The 17,541-nt window shown below is 40.2% G+C and overlaps 3 pseudogenes; 1 reads left to right on the forward strand and 2 right to left on the reverse strand.

The window, feature by feature from the left end:
- LOC142852839 (mediator of RNA polymerase II transcription subunit 6 pseudogene) lies at positions 1–1,046 on the reverse strand (annotated as a pseudogene).
- Positions 1,047–6,796: 5,750 nt separating this feature from the next.
- On the forward strand, positions 6,797–7,180 carry LOC142853049 (small ribosomal subunit protein uS8-like; annotated as a pseudogene).
- A 3,587-nt stretch (positions 7,181–10,767) lies between these two features.
- On the reverse strand, positions 10,768–11,481 carry LOC142852840 (ran guanine nucleotide release factor pseudogene; annotated as a pseudogene).
- Positions 11,482–17,541: the final 6,060 nt, after the last annotated feature.

Consider the following 17,541-nt stretch of genomic DNA (forward strand, 5'->3'; position numbering starts at 1 on the left):
TTTTTTTTAATATATACAAATAACTTTATTGTTTTTAAGGATCTATATTGGTGTATCTGTGAGTTAGGTGCACTGCCCATGTCCAGTAGAGGAAAGGATACAAAAGATACGTAAGAAATATTCACATAGAAATCCTGGGAGGAAGAACGTCCTTTTGGAAAAAACAAGTGCTCCACACAAATAAGAGGGCTGCGATAGTGTTTTAAGACTCGAGAGCCTCCCACGGTGCTGAGGTATAGTGACTGACAAGGAGCTTGCCGGCTTCTTTCGTGCCCACTATTCACTGAAGTCTCATCCGTTTCTCGGGGGGACCTTTAGTGCTCACAGTCTGCTGAGCATTCTTCGTGCTCTCCTTCTCCTCGGATTTCACAGCTTCTGCTAGAGGCTCTGCCTCTTTCTTTGTCTGATCCACTGGGACAGGCTTTTCTCCAGACTTTTGCTGAACAAATCTGGGTGGGAATTTTTGTCTGAGGTCAACAAGTAAAGCATCCACACGCTGTCTCTGAAAAATAGAGCTCGGTTCTTCTTTCCTTTTGGCTTTAGGTTTGACTTTATCTTGCTCTTCATGATCTTTGAAGTGCCACCAATACCCTTTGGAAGGATGATAGCGACAGTATGACATAGCTTCATCAAAAGCTGACTGAATACCATGTACTGCAGTGAGCACTCTGGAGTTGATCACTGATCCCAAGTCTGGTGCCTGATAGATGACTCCAGCAATGATATAGTAATCAGCCAGTGGGATAGATAACTTGAGCAGGGGACTGCCGCTGTTGCTTCCGAATGATGAAAAGAATGGGCTCTTGAGCATGTAAAAGGATGTATTCAACTCCAACCATCTGATTCAAGTGCTCTAATGTTAGCCTCTGCATCTTGACCACTTCATTATTACACATCCTGTCATAAAAAGGATTGCTTCTTTCTGAAAAGTAATCTAGAACACTACCACTGTTCAAAATGGGGATCCAAGAGCTATCAACCCAAGAGATTCCCAGCAGGTTATCTCGGATATCCACCGCCACCATAATTCCAAAAGCGCTCATAGAGCTTCCTTCCGGCGCACCCTCCCTTAAATTTTTATTACTCTTTCTTTCCCTAACATTTTTTGCTTTCTTTTGAATAATTTGAATAATTGTTATCATTTCTATTTATTTACTACAATTTGGATTTTCTATCTCTCTCCTTTCCCTGTTGTCCTAAGAGGTATAATAACATCTAGCCTACTTAGAGCTAGTATTTTACCACTGTAAATAAAACATGAACTCTTTATAATTATATTGCCTCAACTTATATCGCATTTTAATGCTATAGTTGGCATATCAATTATACATTACACATTGATTGTCCAATCACAGATCATATTCAGAGCACTGAACAAGAACAAAACAGAAAGGTAATTGATGGGGAACCTCCTTCAGCCAATGGCCTTTAAGAGGCTGTGCCAGGTTGGGGCATGACTTAGGGTACCAAAAAAGCCACAGCTCACTCTCTTCTTCCTGCAAGTCTTGCCTGGGTGTTGGACCTCATTCCTATTTCCTTGCTGAGATTCATGAGTTCTTTTTTAATAAAGAGAAACCTTAGAATACTCTATTTGGAACTATCTTGGGATTATTCGATTTACGTTCCCCCCATCTGATGCATTCTGCATCAGGTAATGAGGAGGCCTGTGTGGATGAAGTAAGACAGAGATCAGAGGGATGGCTCACTGTTCTTAGTGCTAAGACAACAACAGGCTTCATTTCCTTGGATACTCAATGCCTTTTGAACCAACTAGAGCTCAGTGATGGAAACGAAGAGGGTGTGGCTGGTGGCTGAGTGACATTTCTTATGATCACAATTGTCAAAAAGACTTAAGATTATTTGGTTGCTTCTTTTTGCTATTGATGTTGAAACACCCCCTACAGGAAGAAGGTGAAGGGGGCAATATACATGAAATGAGTGTATACATGAAAAAGGTACTTTGCGCTTACTTCAAAGGACAAGAGCAGACAATGCTCTCCAAACTCTGTCCTGAAGTAGTTCTGCACAGTCTACTACTTCTATATTTCAGGAAAATAAAGTGGATTTGCACCCATGCAGGTGACCAAGGTGTGAGTCTAAGGCAGTTAGAGTTCCCCCTTCCAAAATGGGATCTCCTATGCAAATCCAGAGGACGTACAGGCCTCAACCATCCGCGTTCATCTACACTTCAGTAACTCTACAATACCGTGTACTTTTAATTTAAAGCCATACAACAAACTTTAAACAAAAAACTTATTAAATGGCTATGCCAGTGACGGAGGCAGATCAGAGACACAGCCCATGATGCTCCATCACAGCAGCCCAGAGAATTCTGTTTAGAGACTTCTTAGGTTGAGTTAGGACCTTAACTTATACACAGGAAGGAATTTCAGAATTTCAGGATGAACCAGTGTTAAGCCAGGTTTGAGTTTATAAGAAGATTTTTTTGACATAAATTTAAACACAGAGATTTTTGGAAAGAGGGGTGCTCAGGAAAAGAATAAGATATACTCAAATGTGGGGATCAAAGAGATGGATGGCTCAGTGCTTAGGAGTCACTGCTTTTGCAAAAGACTTGAGTTTGTTTCCTAATATCCACGCTGAGCAGCTGGTAAGCACCTGGAAATCCAGCTCCAGGAACTTTGTTGCCTCCAACCTCTGAGGTACTCACTTACAGAGCATGAACACACAGACACACACACAGACACACACACACACAGACACACACACACACAGTATTAAAACAGGGGCTGGAGAAGTGGCTCATGGGTTAAGAGCGCTGACTGCTCTTGCAGAGGACCTAGTTGGATTTTCAGCACTGACATCGCACCTCACAACTATCTATAACTCCAGTTCCAGAGATCTGATGCCCTCTTCTGGCATTCATGGGTACAAGGCATGAATGTGGTTCACAGACATAAATACAGGCAAAACATCCATATATGTAAAATAGCAAAACTTTTAAAAATAAAATAAATATGTAATTAAAAATGAAAATAAAGCTATGTGTCTTAGTGTTTCTATTGCTGCAAAGAAACACCATGACCACGGTAACTCTTATAAAGGAAAACATTTAGTTGGAGGTGGCTTACAGTTTCAGAGGTTGAGTCCACTTTCACGGCAGGACATGGTGGCATGCAGGCATGGCGCTGGAGAAGGAGTGGAGTCCTCCATCTTGATCTGTAGACAACAGAAAGTGAATTGTGTGTCACACTGAGCAAAGCTGGAGCATAGGAAACCTCAAAGCCCATCCCCACAGTGACACACTTCCTCCAAAAAGGCCATACCCACTCTAACAAAGCCACACCTCCTAACAGTGCCACTTCTTATGAGCTTATGGGGGTCAATTACATTCAAAATACCACATTTTTTATTCTTAAACAACAAGAAAAAGATCTATTTCATTGTCTTTTCAATAGCATATGAAAGATTTCGTTGGGTTTGGAAGGGGTTATCTTTAAAGGCTGCTGAAGAGCTTAAATGAGAGGATGGCAGTTAGTAAGGTAACCTTGGAAGGGAAGTTAGGCACTGCCAATGAAAACAACAGTATACAGGGTCTCACTTGTGAGATTCCCGGGGCCTCTCCGGTTTCTAACAGGGAAAGGTGCAGGTCACGCACACTCAGGCGCTTCAGCACAACCCACGTTTAAACTTCTCTGAAAAATGTCTTTATATAAGAGAACTGTTGCCGAGACCTACAAGGTTTTAGGTTTGACCTGAGCAGGGCCACAGGAAATGAAAGGACAGACACATAGACATATGCAGAGAAGAGCCAGGATCGGGTGGGCTATGAGCTCTGACGGAGACACAAGCGGCCTGGACCTCAGTAGGTTGATGTCATCCATCTGAACTGAGAAGGTGGGTTTGTTGTATACAGCTGAAGGAGGAGGATGGGCACCTCTTCTGGGGTGGATATCTCAGTAGGGGAGCAGTCTCGGGGTATAAACATCCGGAAGAAGGAAGCTGTGGTCACCTGGACCAGGGGAAGGCTTTGCCATGCTCACTGGTCTGAGGCATTGGGAGCCTTCATATGGCTGTGCTCACGTCAGCAACCCACATTTACTCAGGTCTTACACCCTTTGCCCCCCCCCCAACTGTTGTCTCCATGGAAGAAAGCTTGATTGCAGGTGTTAATTGTGCTGGAATTCCTGATCTCACTCAGCTAGTGAGAGGCTTCAGCCTGACCCTGGAGCAACAGACTCCTTTCTTGCCCCATGCACCTTAGTTTCCCGATTCTTCTAGCTGCCCCCAGTTATTTCTCTCAGAGGCAACTTTGACTTCAAATTGTTCAAAATTTGTCCTCAGGCTGCTCCTCCTTTGTCCTGCAGGCACCTCCAGGATCTCCCTAGAAATAAACAACTGTCAGGCCATGTTCCCTCCCCTCCGGAATACCTTCCCAAGTGTCTCCTCAAGCCAAGGTAGTAATAACCTTTTGACACTTTGTCTCTCAGAAAGTTCTCCAGTAAGCACTTGGCGCTATGAAAACACCCATTTGTCATCCTTCCAGGAAATCCATCTCGGGCTCTGCAGCTTGTTTTACTGTAATCGTGGTGTTTGGGGATTTATTGACTTCCAGACTGTGACAAAAATACAGGCAGGCTTTTGACCAAGCTGCTCAGTTATGGGAAACAGTGGTGATGGAGATACACCCTGCTCCACTGCTTACTGCTTCCTCCTGCTTTTCTTTCTAATTGAACAAATTGTTTGCTGTGAATTCATCTGCCGTTGTTGCTTGCAAATCATTCACAGGTCCTCAGACAGGAGTAAATATCTTCCTGCCAAACTGAATGTAAGAAGATAGCAAGGCTTGGCTCACACACGTGTCTGTATCATTCAGGATTGGAATATACCAGTCATTTGAACAAAAAGAATGTATGGTCTAGGAATAAAATCATCCAGGCAAAAATAAAGTGTCTAGGGATAAGCAGCAATGGGAAAGGGCAGGAAAGATGTTTAGATGCAGCAACTGTGGAGCCTGCGTGGCTCACTCCATTAACCCCAGAACTTACTAGTTGGACAGGAAGATTTCCGTGAGTTCGTAGCCAGCTTGGGCTACATGGTAAGTTCTGGTTTAGCCAGTGAGGTAAACTTACTCAGTAAACTAAGAATGCTTGATGAAGAATATGTACAAAAAGAAAATTTATAGCTAACATCACACTTGGTGTTTAAAAACATAGATTTTCCACTAAGAACAGGAACAAGGCAAGGACACTTTCTCTCATCACTGCCTTTAACGTGGCATTAATAGTCCTAACTAAAACAGTAAAATGAGAAAGAGAATAGGGCCAAAGTGATACAGATTGGCAAGGAAGACGTAATACTACCCTCACACTCTAACGATGTCACTATCTGTGTGATAATCCAAAGAAATAAAAGGGGAAAAAAGCTCTTGTATTGACAGAGACTGCTTTTTGTTTCCAGGTAACCCAGACCCAAATAATAACACAGAAACTATATTAATTACAACACTGTTTGGCCAATAGCTTAGGCTTCTTATTTACTAACTCTTACATTTTATATTAACCCATCATCCTTGTCTGTGTTAGCCATGTGGCTTGGTACCTTTTATCAATGAGGCATTCTTATCTTGCTTCCTCTGCATCTTGGTGACTACTGCAGCTTGAGCCTTCCTCTTCCCAGAATTCTCCTATTCTGGTCACCCTGCCTATACTTCCTGCCCAGCTACTGGTCAATCATTATTTTATTAAACCTATATGAATGACAAATATTTACAGGGTACAAGACCATTGGGACTTACAAACAGTTGTAGAAAGGTTGTAGCACACGGGGTTAATGTATACAGTCAATTGCTCCTGTAACAGCAATAGACAAGTGGGAGTTGAGATTAAGACACAATATAAAAGACTAGCAGCCTGGGAATAAGAAAGTTCCTGGGTGGCCACAAAACTCCAGCACCATGCAGAGGTAATACAAACTGGCAGTTTGGGCTAAGACAGGGTTGGGACAAACACAAACCTGTAGAGTTCCCTTAATTCCCAGGAAGCTTCCAGAGCTAGCACAAGTGAGATTGCTGAGAAATAATAATTATAAAAATATAAAAGGACAGGTGAAAGATTTAGGATACTATGAAAAGTCTAAATAGATAAATTATGGATATACAATAAGAGGAAAAATTTTTGTGCCAATAAAACAAAAAGTATTATCAATAAAACATAATAAAAAATTTCAGGAATATAGAGGGAAAATATCAATATATATATAGTTGGCATATAAAACAACAACTAGAGAAGAGCAGAAAAATAAATCCCCCATATCATTTCATAATAAACTACAAATACAGAAAACAAGTACACTGAAAACTGTGATAGAGAAGGTCCGAGTCACATATCAAGGCAGGCTAATCAGAAAAACAATATGACAAATTTTCAAATCCTGAATGGCTTGGGAAGAAGCATTCTAAGCTCTGAAAAGCCATAACTACCAATCCAGACCATTACAGCCAACAAAACTTTTGTCATAATTGAAGGAAAACCAAAAAAAAAATCCATAGTAAAAGCAGACTCAAGAAATTCATGGCTACTAGGATAGCTCTACAGAGGATTCTTAAAAGGATACTTCAGACTGAAGAGAAGGATAAACACTACCACGAGGCCACAGGAGAAAAATAAGCAATGCCAGGCCAGTTAAGCAAATAAGGAATAAGAAAACAGCACAAACCAACAAAATGACAGAAATGAATCTATACTTTCCAATAATAACTCTGAATATAAATGTTCTCAATTTTCTCAATCAGAAGACTAAGATAAGCGTTCCATCATCTCTCTGCACCATCACCATGGTGACCATGGATCTTCTGGCTGATGTCCTCAAGAGCATCAACAGTGCTGAAAAGAGAAGTAAATGTCCAGATCCTCAACGGGGGATGCTACAAAGTCATCGTGCCGCTCCTAGCTGCAATGATGACCTCTGCTTACACTGGTGAATTTGAAATCATTGATGGTCATTAATCTGGGGAAATCACTGGGAACCTCACGGGCAGGGTGAACAAGTGTGGAATGATCAGCCCCAGAGCTGATGTGCAGCTCAAAGACCTACAGAGTGGCAGAATATTCTGCTCCCATCCAATCAGTTCTTTTCAAGGTATTAGCAACCTTAGTTGGCTGGCATCGTGGGTCACAAAGAAGCAAGATGAAAACACACAGGAGGGAAAAAGATGTAAAACATGAATAAATAAAAAGCCTAGGTGGGGAAAAAAATAAAGACAGAGAAAAGTACATTAGATTAGAAAACAAGACCTACTCTGATGCTGCCTTCAAGAAACATGTCTCATTATCAAAGATAGATAGCACTTTAGGGAAAAAGTATAGAAAAAGGTATTCTAAGCAAATGGAACCAGGGAACAGTCAGATATACATACTCTAATATTTGACAAAACAGACACCAAGCCAAAGTAGTTGGATGAGATAAAGAAGGCTACAATATACTAATTAAGAAAGCAATCTAGTGCCAGGGTCTCTTGGCATGAATCTGTGGCCTCCAAGGGAGTAGGAAGGAGCCAGAGACCTCTGCCAGTCTAGGTGTGAGTTTGGGATCTCTGAGGGAGCAGGCTTGAGAAAGGAAATTATAGAAACAGAAATAATGAGAAAATGATCAGGAACCACAAATACAAGCATAAACAGCAGAATATAGGAGATGGAAAAGAGAAACTCAAGTGCTGAAGATACAATAAAGGAAATAGACTCATCAATCAAAGAAAACATTAAATCTAATAAAGCTTAACACAAAATAATTCAGGAAATATGGGACACCATGGAAAGACCAAACCTAAGAATAATAGGTATAGAAGAAGAAGTCCAACTCAAAGGCACAGAAAATATATTTAACAAAATCATAGAAGAAAACTTTCCCAACCTAAAGAAAGATATGCCTATGAAGATACAAGAAACTTATAGAACACCCAATAGACTGGATCCCAAAAAAAGCCCCCTTGCCACATAATAATCAGAATACTAAACATACAGAATTAAGAAAGAGTATTAAGAGCTGCAAAGTAAAAAGGCCAAGTAACATATAAAGGCAGACCTACCAGAATTACACCTGACTTCTCAATGGAAACAATGAAAGCCAGAAAGTCCTGGGCAAGTGTTATGCAGACATTAAGAGACCACAGATGCCAGCCCAGACTACTGTACCCAGCAAAACTTTCAATTACCATAGAAGGTCTTGAGGTCCTAGCTAGAGCAATAAGACAACAAAAAGAGATCAAAGGGATGCAAATCAGAAAAGAAGAAGTCAAACTCTCACTTTTGCTGAAGATATGATAGTTAACATAAGTGACCCTAAAAATTCTACCAAGGAACTGCTACAACTCATAAACTCTTTCAGTAATGTAGCAGGATACAAGATTAACTCAAAAAAATCAGTAGTCCTCTTTTACACAGATGATAAATGTGCTGATAATGAAATCAAAGAAACATCACCCTTCACAATAGCCACAAATAGCATAAAATATCTTGGAGTAACTCTAACCAAAGAAGTGGCAGACCTGTAGGACAAGAACTTTAAATCTTTGAATAAAGAAATAGAAGAAGACAGCAGAAAGTGAAGAGATTTCCCATGCTCTTGGGTAGGTAGAATTAACTATTTTCTATTAACTAATTAATAGTAAAAATGGCAATTTTACCAAAAGCAATCTGCAGATTCAATGCAATGCCTATCAAAATCCCAGCAAAATTCTTCTTGGACGTCAAAAGAACAGTACTCAACTTCATATGGAAAAGCAAAAAACCCAGGATAGCCAACAATCCTGGACAATAAAGGAACTTCTGGAGGCATCCCTGACTTTAAACTCTACTACAGAGCTACAGTACTGAAAACAGCCTGGTATTGGCATAAAAACAGACATGAGGACCAATAGAACAGAACTGAAGACCCAGATATTAATCCACATACCCATGAACACCTAATTTTTGACAAAGAAGCAAAAAAATCAAATGGAAAAAGAAAGCATATTTAACAAATGGTCCTGGCATAATTGGATTATCAATATGTAGAAGAATGAAAATAGATCCATATCTACCACCATGCACAAAATTCAAGTCCAAATGGATCAAAGACCTCAATATAAAGTCAACCACACTGAACCTCATAGAAGAGAAAGTGAGAAGTACACTTGAATACATTGGCACAGGAGACCACTTCCTAAATATAACCCTGGTAGCACAGGCATTGAGAGAAACAATTAATAAATGGGACCTTCTGAAACCGAAAAGCATTTGTAAAGCAAAGGACACAGTCAACAAGAAAAAATGGCAGCCTACAGAATGGGAAAAGATCTTCAACAACCCCACATTAGACAGACCAAAATACAAAAAGAACTCAAGAAATTGTTCATCAAAAGGACAAATAATCCAATAAAAAAGTGGAGTACAAATCTAAACAGAGAACTCTCAACAGAGAAATCTCAAATGGCTGAAAGACACTTAAGAAAGTGTTCATCCTTAGTCATCAGAAAAATGCAAATCAAAACAACTCTGAGATTCCATTTTACACCTGTAAGAATGGCCAAGATAAAAAACACTGATAACAATTCATGCTGGAGAGGTTGTGGGGTAAAGGGAACACTCTTGCATTGCTGTTGGGAGTGTAAATTGGTATAGTCCCCTTGGATATCAGTATGGCGTTTTCTCAGACTAATAGGAAACAACCTTCCTCAAGACCCAGCAATACCACTTTTGGGCATATATCCAAAGGATGCTCAATTGTGCCACAAGGACATGTGCTCAACTATGTTCATAGCAGCATTGTTTGTCATAGCCAGAACCTGGAAATAACCTAAATGCTCCCTGACTGAAGAATGGATAAGAAAATGTAATACATTTATACAATGGAGTACTACACAGCAGAAAAAAATGACATCTTGAAATTTACAGGCAAATGGATGGATCTAGAAAACGTCATATTGAGTGAGGTAACCCAGACCCAGAAAAACAATTATCACATGCACTCACTCATAGGTGGCTTTTAGACATAAAGCAAAGAAAACTATCTTATAATTCACAATCCCAGAGAACTTCGACAACAATGAGGACCCTAAGAGACACATACATAGATCTAATCTACATGGGAAGTAGAAAAAGACAAGATCTCCTGAGTAAATTGAGAGCATGGGGACCATGGTAGGGGGTAGCAGAGGAGAGGAGAGGAGGGGTGGGGAGAAGAGAAAAATATGTAGCTCAATAAAATCTATATTAAAAAAAAGAAGAAATGAATGCAATCCATAGAGAGGTACAATTCTAAACATATATGCACTAAATACAGGGGAACCCAATTTCTTAAACCAAATACTATCCAATGTAAAGTTATAGTTTAACCTGAACACAGTAATAGTGAGTGACTTCAATACCCTAGCCTCACTAATAGACAGGTCCTCCATACAATAGAGAAATGGTATAAAACATGACATAAATGACATAAAAACTAGACCTCACAAATACTTGTAGAATATCCCATTCAACTAGAGAATAGATGACATATTACATTGTAAAGGAAGCCTCAATAAATATAGGGAAATTTGACTAACATCTTGTGCTATGGAACAATGGTCTGCACCTTGTCACTTATATTTTAAATAAATGCTGATTGGCCAGTAGTCAGGTAGGAAGTAGAGGTGGGGCAATGAGATTTCGGGGTTTTTGTTTGTTTGTTTGGGTTTTTTGTTGTTCTTTTTGTTTTTGTTGTTGTTTATAAAGCAAGTTTATTTCCGCAGAGGAAGTGTCTTATATTTATGTCCAGGGAGGAAGCAGAAAGAAACGCCCCCTCTCAGGAACTGGGTCCCTGAGTCCTCAGCAGCAGTTATGTTGTGTTCCGCCGTCTTTACTGGGGACCAAAGATGTTGGGAACGTGAGGAGTCAAACTAGTCACCAGTTGTTCAAAGTTACCCAGGCTCCAAGGTGGACATGGCAGATTTTCAGGGCCAAGAGACCTGCTCTTAGAGGTGGGTTGATTGAAGGTGAGCAAGAGATCAGTCTGGTACTGGGGCAGCCGAAGCAAGGCCTGCTGTACTGTGACGTCCTTTGCTACCTGCTGGTTTTCTTTAGCTACCTGCTGCTTGCCAGAAAGGAACCACCTTGACAGCTGCCCCTCAGGGATAAGTTCTCCAAATAGGCTGCACAGATAACACATGCACGGCCCTAGCCCCCTGCAGCCCACCAACGTCCTCAAAATGGTACCGCACAGCCGCTTCACCCCGCATGTGGGCTTGCAGCTCCAGAAGTTCCACGATCAGACTTTGGTCGGTCACTGGATGGCAGAAAACTTCTTGGTTGTCCGGGACGGGTCGGAGGTCGCTCACATCAATGGCCCCAGGCGGGAGGATGGCAGAGAAGGTGCCTCCGAACAGTGGACAGTTTCTGGTGGGCTGCATAGATCTGGGACTTGAGTCTGGACATTAGCGAGGATTTAAAGAAAGGTATATGGGCCTTTGAGGCATCTCTTCCTCTGGGGTTACAAAGCAGACACCGCCTCCTCCCGGCCAACTAAGCCGTAGGACCTTTAAGCGGCAATGAGATTTCTAGAAAGAGGAAAGTTCTTCCTGTAAACATGACCCAGCCACAGAAGAAGCAAGATGTGACTGCTTCGCTGAATAAGGTACCCAGTCACGTGGCTAACATAGACAAGAATAATGGGCTAATATAAGTTTTCAGAGCTAATAAGAAGTCTGAGCTACTAGGCCAATCAGTTTATAATTAATGTAGACCTCTGTGTGATTTCTTTGGGAGTTAACGACTGTGGAAACAGGGCTGGACAGAAAACCTCGGCCAACAATCTTGTATTCTATCTGAGCAACAGGAATAAAGTTAGATATTAGTTTTAAGAGATACCATAGAAAGTACACAAATTTATGGATTCTGAGAGCTGGGGTTGGTGGCATACATCTTTAATCCCAATACTTAGGAAGCAGAAGCAGCTGGATCTCTGTAAGTTAAAGACTAGCCTTGTCTACATAGTGAGTTCTAGGATACCCAGTGCCATGCAGTACGATCTTGTCTCAAACAAAAACAAAACTTATGGAGATAGAACAACCTGCTACTGACTGATAAATGAGTCATCGATGAATTCAAGAAAGAAATTTAAAAATTAGAATTAAATGAAAATAAAAATATATCCCAAAATCTATGGGATACAGTGACACCTCAAAATTTATGGGATACAATGATGGAAGCCCTAAGAGGAATATTTGTATTTCTAAGTGTCTATATTTCTTTTTAAAAAAAAAAGATAAATCAAAAATAACTTAATCATGAATATTAAGATCTTGTGAAAACAAGAACAAACAAAATCTCAAAGCAGTAAGTAGGAATAAATAATTTAGTTCAGGACACAAATTAATGAAATAGAAACAAACAAAAAACAACACAAAAAATCAATGAAATGAAAAGTTGGGTCTCTGAAAATAATAAGCAAGACTGACAAACTCTTAGACAAATTAACCAAAATAAAGACATGGAAGACCCAAAATAATAAAAATCAGAAATAAAAAGCTGAGATATGATAATAAACATTGCTTAATTAGGGTTTTATTGCTGTGAAAAAACACCATGACCATGGCAACTCTCATAAAGAAAACAGTTTCACAGTTTCAGAGGTTCAGTCCATTATCATCAGGATGGGGAGCATGGCCACATGCAGGCAGACATGGAGGTGGCTGAGAATCCTACATCTTGCAGGCAACAAGAAGAGGAATGAGACACTGGGTGATATCCTGAGCATAGGAAACATCAAAGCCCACCCCCTCAGTGACATACTTCCTCTAATAAGGCCATACCCATTCCAACAAAGCCACACCTCTTAATAGTGCCACTCCTTAAGAGATTATGGTGGTCAATTACATTCAAACTACCACAAATAAGCTGGGCAGTGGTGGCACATGCCTTTTATCCCAGCACTCGGGAGGCAGAAGCAGGCTGATCTCTGTGAGTTCGAGGCCAGCCTGGTCTACAAGAGCTAGTGCCAGGACAGGCTCCAAAGCTACAGAGAAACCCTGTCTCGAAAAACTAAAAAAAAAAAAAACAAACAAAAACTACCACAAATACCAATTAAATTTTAAAAAATTGTAAGAACCTATCCTAAAATCATAAATTAGAAATTATGATTTCTAATTATATTAAATTAGAAAATCTAAAAGATATAGATGGATTTTTAGTTGCATATGACCTACCAAGATTAAAACAAGTTGAAATAAATAGTTAGAATATCTGTACAGATGGCTGAGAGCCACCATGTGGTTGCTGGGAATTAAACTCAGGACCTCTAGAAGAGCAGCCAGTGCTCTTAACCACTGAGCCATCTCTCTAGAGGTCTTAAGTTCAATTCCCAGCAACCACACGGTGGCTCACAACCATCTGTAATGTAGACCAGGTTGCCCTCGAACTCACATAGATCTGCCTGTCTCTGCCTTCCTACTGCTGGGATTAAAGGCGTGCGCCACCACTAGAACATTGTAAAAGATGTGCACCATTTTAGCTAAGCAAGTTGGAACCGTCCTGTGTAGCTGGTACCCAAAACAGTTCTTGTGGTAGCGCTATCAATATCATGGCGTCATATCAATTAGGTGGAGTTGTTGTTGTGGGGCTCCATCTTCTTCCTGGAAACTTTAAAGATTACTGCAGAAAAATTATTGTTTATTGTGGAAAACTTAAGTGATCCCAGAAAGCTGCTGGTGGAGAAGAAACCATTGACTTCATAGTGGTTCCTACTGTTAAGTCAGTAGTAGTCCAGTGGATAGCCACACAGCCAGGACCACATGAGGAAGCCTGGTGAAACCCAGTGGATCACAAAGTTTAAAAAAAAATAGATATGAAAGTAAATGAAGAGGGTGAAGAGAGGCTGGTGGGAGTGGGAAGGAAAGAGCAAGGGCGTGAGTGAGACCAGATTGTGTTAGATACATATATGAAACTGTGGAAAAATAAATTAAATTTTAAAAGCAGAATGTACTTTGTACCAGTACCTCCTCCAAACCCAAGGAATAGGTAAAGTATAAGAAAATATACCCAAGATCTTTTATTAGGAAGATTATAACTTGACAAAAAGAAATCAAAGAATTAAATAAAAGGAGTAATAGTCTGTGTTATAAACCTAGGGAGACTCAATATTATGAGGATGTCGGGTATTTTGTTTGTTTGTTTTATGGGAAAGAAACCTGGGAAGAAACATGCCGCGTAATTATTCTACACTATCCTAATATGTCATTTTGCTCCAATTGACCTATGATCTTAGTGCAATTTGATGTGGAAGGGTCTTCTATCTATCTGTTGCTTTCATTGGTTAATTAATAAAGAAAACTGCTTGGCCTGATAGGTCAGAACATAGGTAGGTAGGGAAGACAGAACAGAATTGTGAGAGGAAGAAAGCAGAGACAGGCAACCACCATGAAGCTCCGGCCCGAGATGTGGGTTAGAATCTTTCAGGTAAGCCACGACCCTGTGGTGATACACAGATTACTAGATACGTGTTAAAGCAAGATATGAGAGTTAGCCAAGAAGAGGCTAGATATAATGGGCCAGGCAGTGTTTAAATGAATACAGTTTGTGTGTTGTTATTTCCGGAGCTAAGCTAGCCATGCAGGAGCCTGACAGGATGAAAAGCAGGCCTGCTAGCCCCATCACTACAGCAATCCCTCTGAAAGCAGGAAAAAGGCCTTGAAAATACTATGCTGAGGTAGAGTCCCCTGAGCACTACAATGTCTAGGACTTCTATCATGAAAGCATGGATTTGTCAAAGGCTTTATCTGTTGCATTTATTGAGATGATCATGTGATTTTTATCTTTAAGTGCATTTATATGCTTTGTTACCTTTATTGACCTTTGTACATTGAACCAACCTTGCATTTCAGGGACAAAGGCAATTGATCACGGTGGGTGATCTTGATAGCTGTGTCTATTCAGTTTGCTGATATTTTATGGAGGAGTTTTGCACCAGGAGTATTGGCCTTTAGTTTTGCCTTTGTTTTTGTTGTTGTATCTTTACCTGGTTTGGGTATCAGAGCTCTAGAACGAGCCTGGGAGGGATCCTTCTGTTTCTGGGTTTTTTTTTTTTTTTTGAAGAGTTTAAGAAGGATTGGTTGTCAACAGCTGTCTAATTAAACTCTCTTAGTGGGAGAAAACAAATGTCTGGTATGGAAAGCTAGCCAGCTTCCTGGGGCTAAGGATCTCTTCTATCTACACCTCAGGGAACACTATGGAAGAGAGAGCAGAGAAATTGTATGAGCCAGAATTCCAGAAAGTCTGTCAGGAGACAGACTCTCCCAGAAATGGCTGCATAACCAAGACTGAAACAATGGCCATGTGGAAGGGGGGAAATATTGTGAGGTCTCTCCTCCTGACCAAGAGCCACAAGACAGTGACTGCTGGAGAAGAATTAGCCTCTGCTAGGTGTGTAAGCCTACTTACTGCTTCTCTGATGCAGAGTGGCCATCCCTGGAGCCATATATGCAAGGGAATATTTATATATCTGTGTATACACACACATACACATATATGTAACAATAATTATCAAAGAAAGAGGCCCTCAACTAAACAGTGTAGTGGGCCATGGGAAGCCTTAGAGGAAAGAAGGAAAGGGGTAGGGAAGCAACTAAATTCTATTTCAATTAAAAACAGATTTTAAAAAATATATTGAGTAAAATAAGGCAGTTAAAAAGGACAAATATTGTGTGAGCCCCTTTCCATGGAATAGCTACAGTAGGCTAATTCGCGAAGGCAGAAAGCCGATGAGAGGCAGCCAGGGGCTGGGTAGAGTAGGGGCCAGAGTTACTGCTCAGTGAGGGCAGAGTTTCTGTCAGGACGATGAAAGAGATGAAGGCAAAGAATGCTTGATAGTGTGGATATAAATTAATGCCCTTGAGCTGAAAATATAACTTTTCTTTGTGGAGTAAGGGATTAAGCCTAGCTAGGGGCACACACACTGGTAAGTGTTCTCCTACTGAGCCACACCCTCAGGCCTCTTTTAAGCTTTTGGTTTTGAACTAAGTTCTCATTATTAGCCTAAAATGACTTTTGAATCACTCTGTAGCCAAGGCTGACTTTGAACTTGTAACCCTTCTGTCTTAACCTCCCAAGTAGCTGGGACTACAGGGCTCCACCGCCAGACCTGGAATAAGACAAAAGGGCTCAGTAGTTAGTTTTGTGTTGTATATATTTATTTTATCACAATTCTAAAAGATTAGTGAAGTCTACCTAAACAGTTGACTGGTTTATTTTTAAAGGGGTAAATTACATGGCATGTGAATTACATCTCAATAAAGCTGTTATTAAAAAATCTTATAAGATGGAGCTATGAAAATGATTAAAATATTAAGGTTCTAAATCCTTATATTACTATACAAAAGAAAAAATTCTGCAAAACAGTAAATTAACCACCTATCTCAAGCAGTCAAAGTACAGGCATCAAAATAAATTCAAAGAGATATTAAGTTATTGGGGAAAATAATTAAATAGAAAATAAATATACAGCAGAACTATCTACAAAGACTAAAGTTAATTTTAAAAAGACTATGAAAGTTAACAAACTTTTTGAACTAGCATCAAGGAATGAGAGAAAGCAAAATTTGCCAATATGAAGAATAAAACAGAGACATGAATATATAGGCCTTAAAGATTAAACAGGAGTTTAAAAAAATAGGAATAATTTTGTTACAGTGAATCTGAAATTATAGATGAAAAAACAGATTTAAAAAAAAATCCAACAATAGCATGGTGGTACACGCCTTTAATCCCAGCACTGAAGTCATGAGGTAGGCGGACCTCTGAGTTTGATGCCAGACAGTTCTACATAGCAAGCAACAGGCCAGCCAGGGTTACAAAGTGAGATGCTGCCTCAAAAATAAATAAATAAAAACTTGAAAAACTTCCCTCTTCAAGAGTCTAGGCTTAAGCTGGTTTGTTTGGGGTTTTTTTGTTGTTGTTATCATTGTTTTTCTGGAAAATCCTTCCAAATATTGGAGAAGAGATATTTTAGACTATAGAAAAAGCTAAGGGAATAACTTTGAGCTCATTTTACAAAGTTAGAGTCATACTGGTACTGAAATCCATCAAGGACATTCGAGGGAAACGTCCCATCACAAATATGACTTCACCATTTTAAGCAAAGATGGGTCAGTGAAAGCTGGTGACATGGAGGAGGTGAAGACAAGAGGACTGGGCTGATCCTCCCAGAAATGAAGAGGGTCCCAAACAACCAACCTGAGACAGGAATAAAGGAACGTGATGACCAGAGCTCTCGTCAAACCCACAACAGGCTGAGTGGCGGGGAATGGCTATCTCAGCTACTGGAGACACTAAGGCCAGACAACCACAACCCGAAGCCTGCCCAGGATACAAAGTCAACTCAAGGCTGGCCTTCTTATATAGTCAGACCCTGGTCCCCCAAAAATGATCCCTGAGGAAGACAGTCTACTATAAAACCTTTAAAAATCATGCTCAGTGGACAAAAAAAAATTAAAGAAATAGCTTTTTATCATACAGCACAATGGCTTCCAGGAAGAGAACCAAATATGGCAGCCAAAACTGTGCAACTTTCACA

Source organism: Microtus pennsylvanicus, chromosome 6, assembly GCF_037038515.1.
Source record: "Microtus pennsylvanicus isolate mMicPen1 chromosome 6, mMicPen1.hap1, whole genome shotgun sequence".
Classification (NCBI taxonomy): Eukaryota; Metazoa; Chordata; class Mammalia; order Rodentia; family Cricetidae; genus Microtus; species Microtus pennsylvanicus.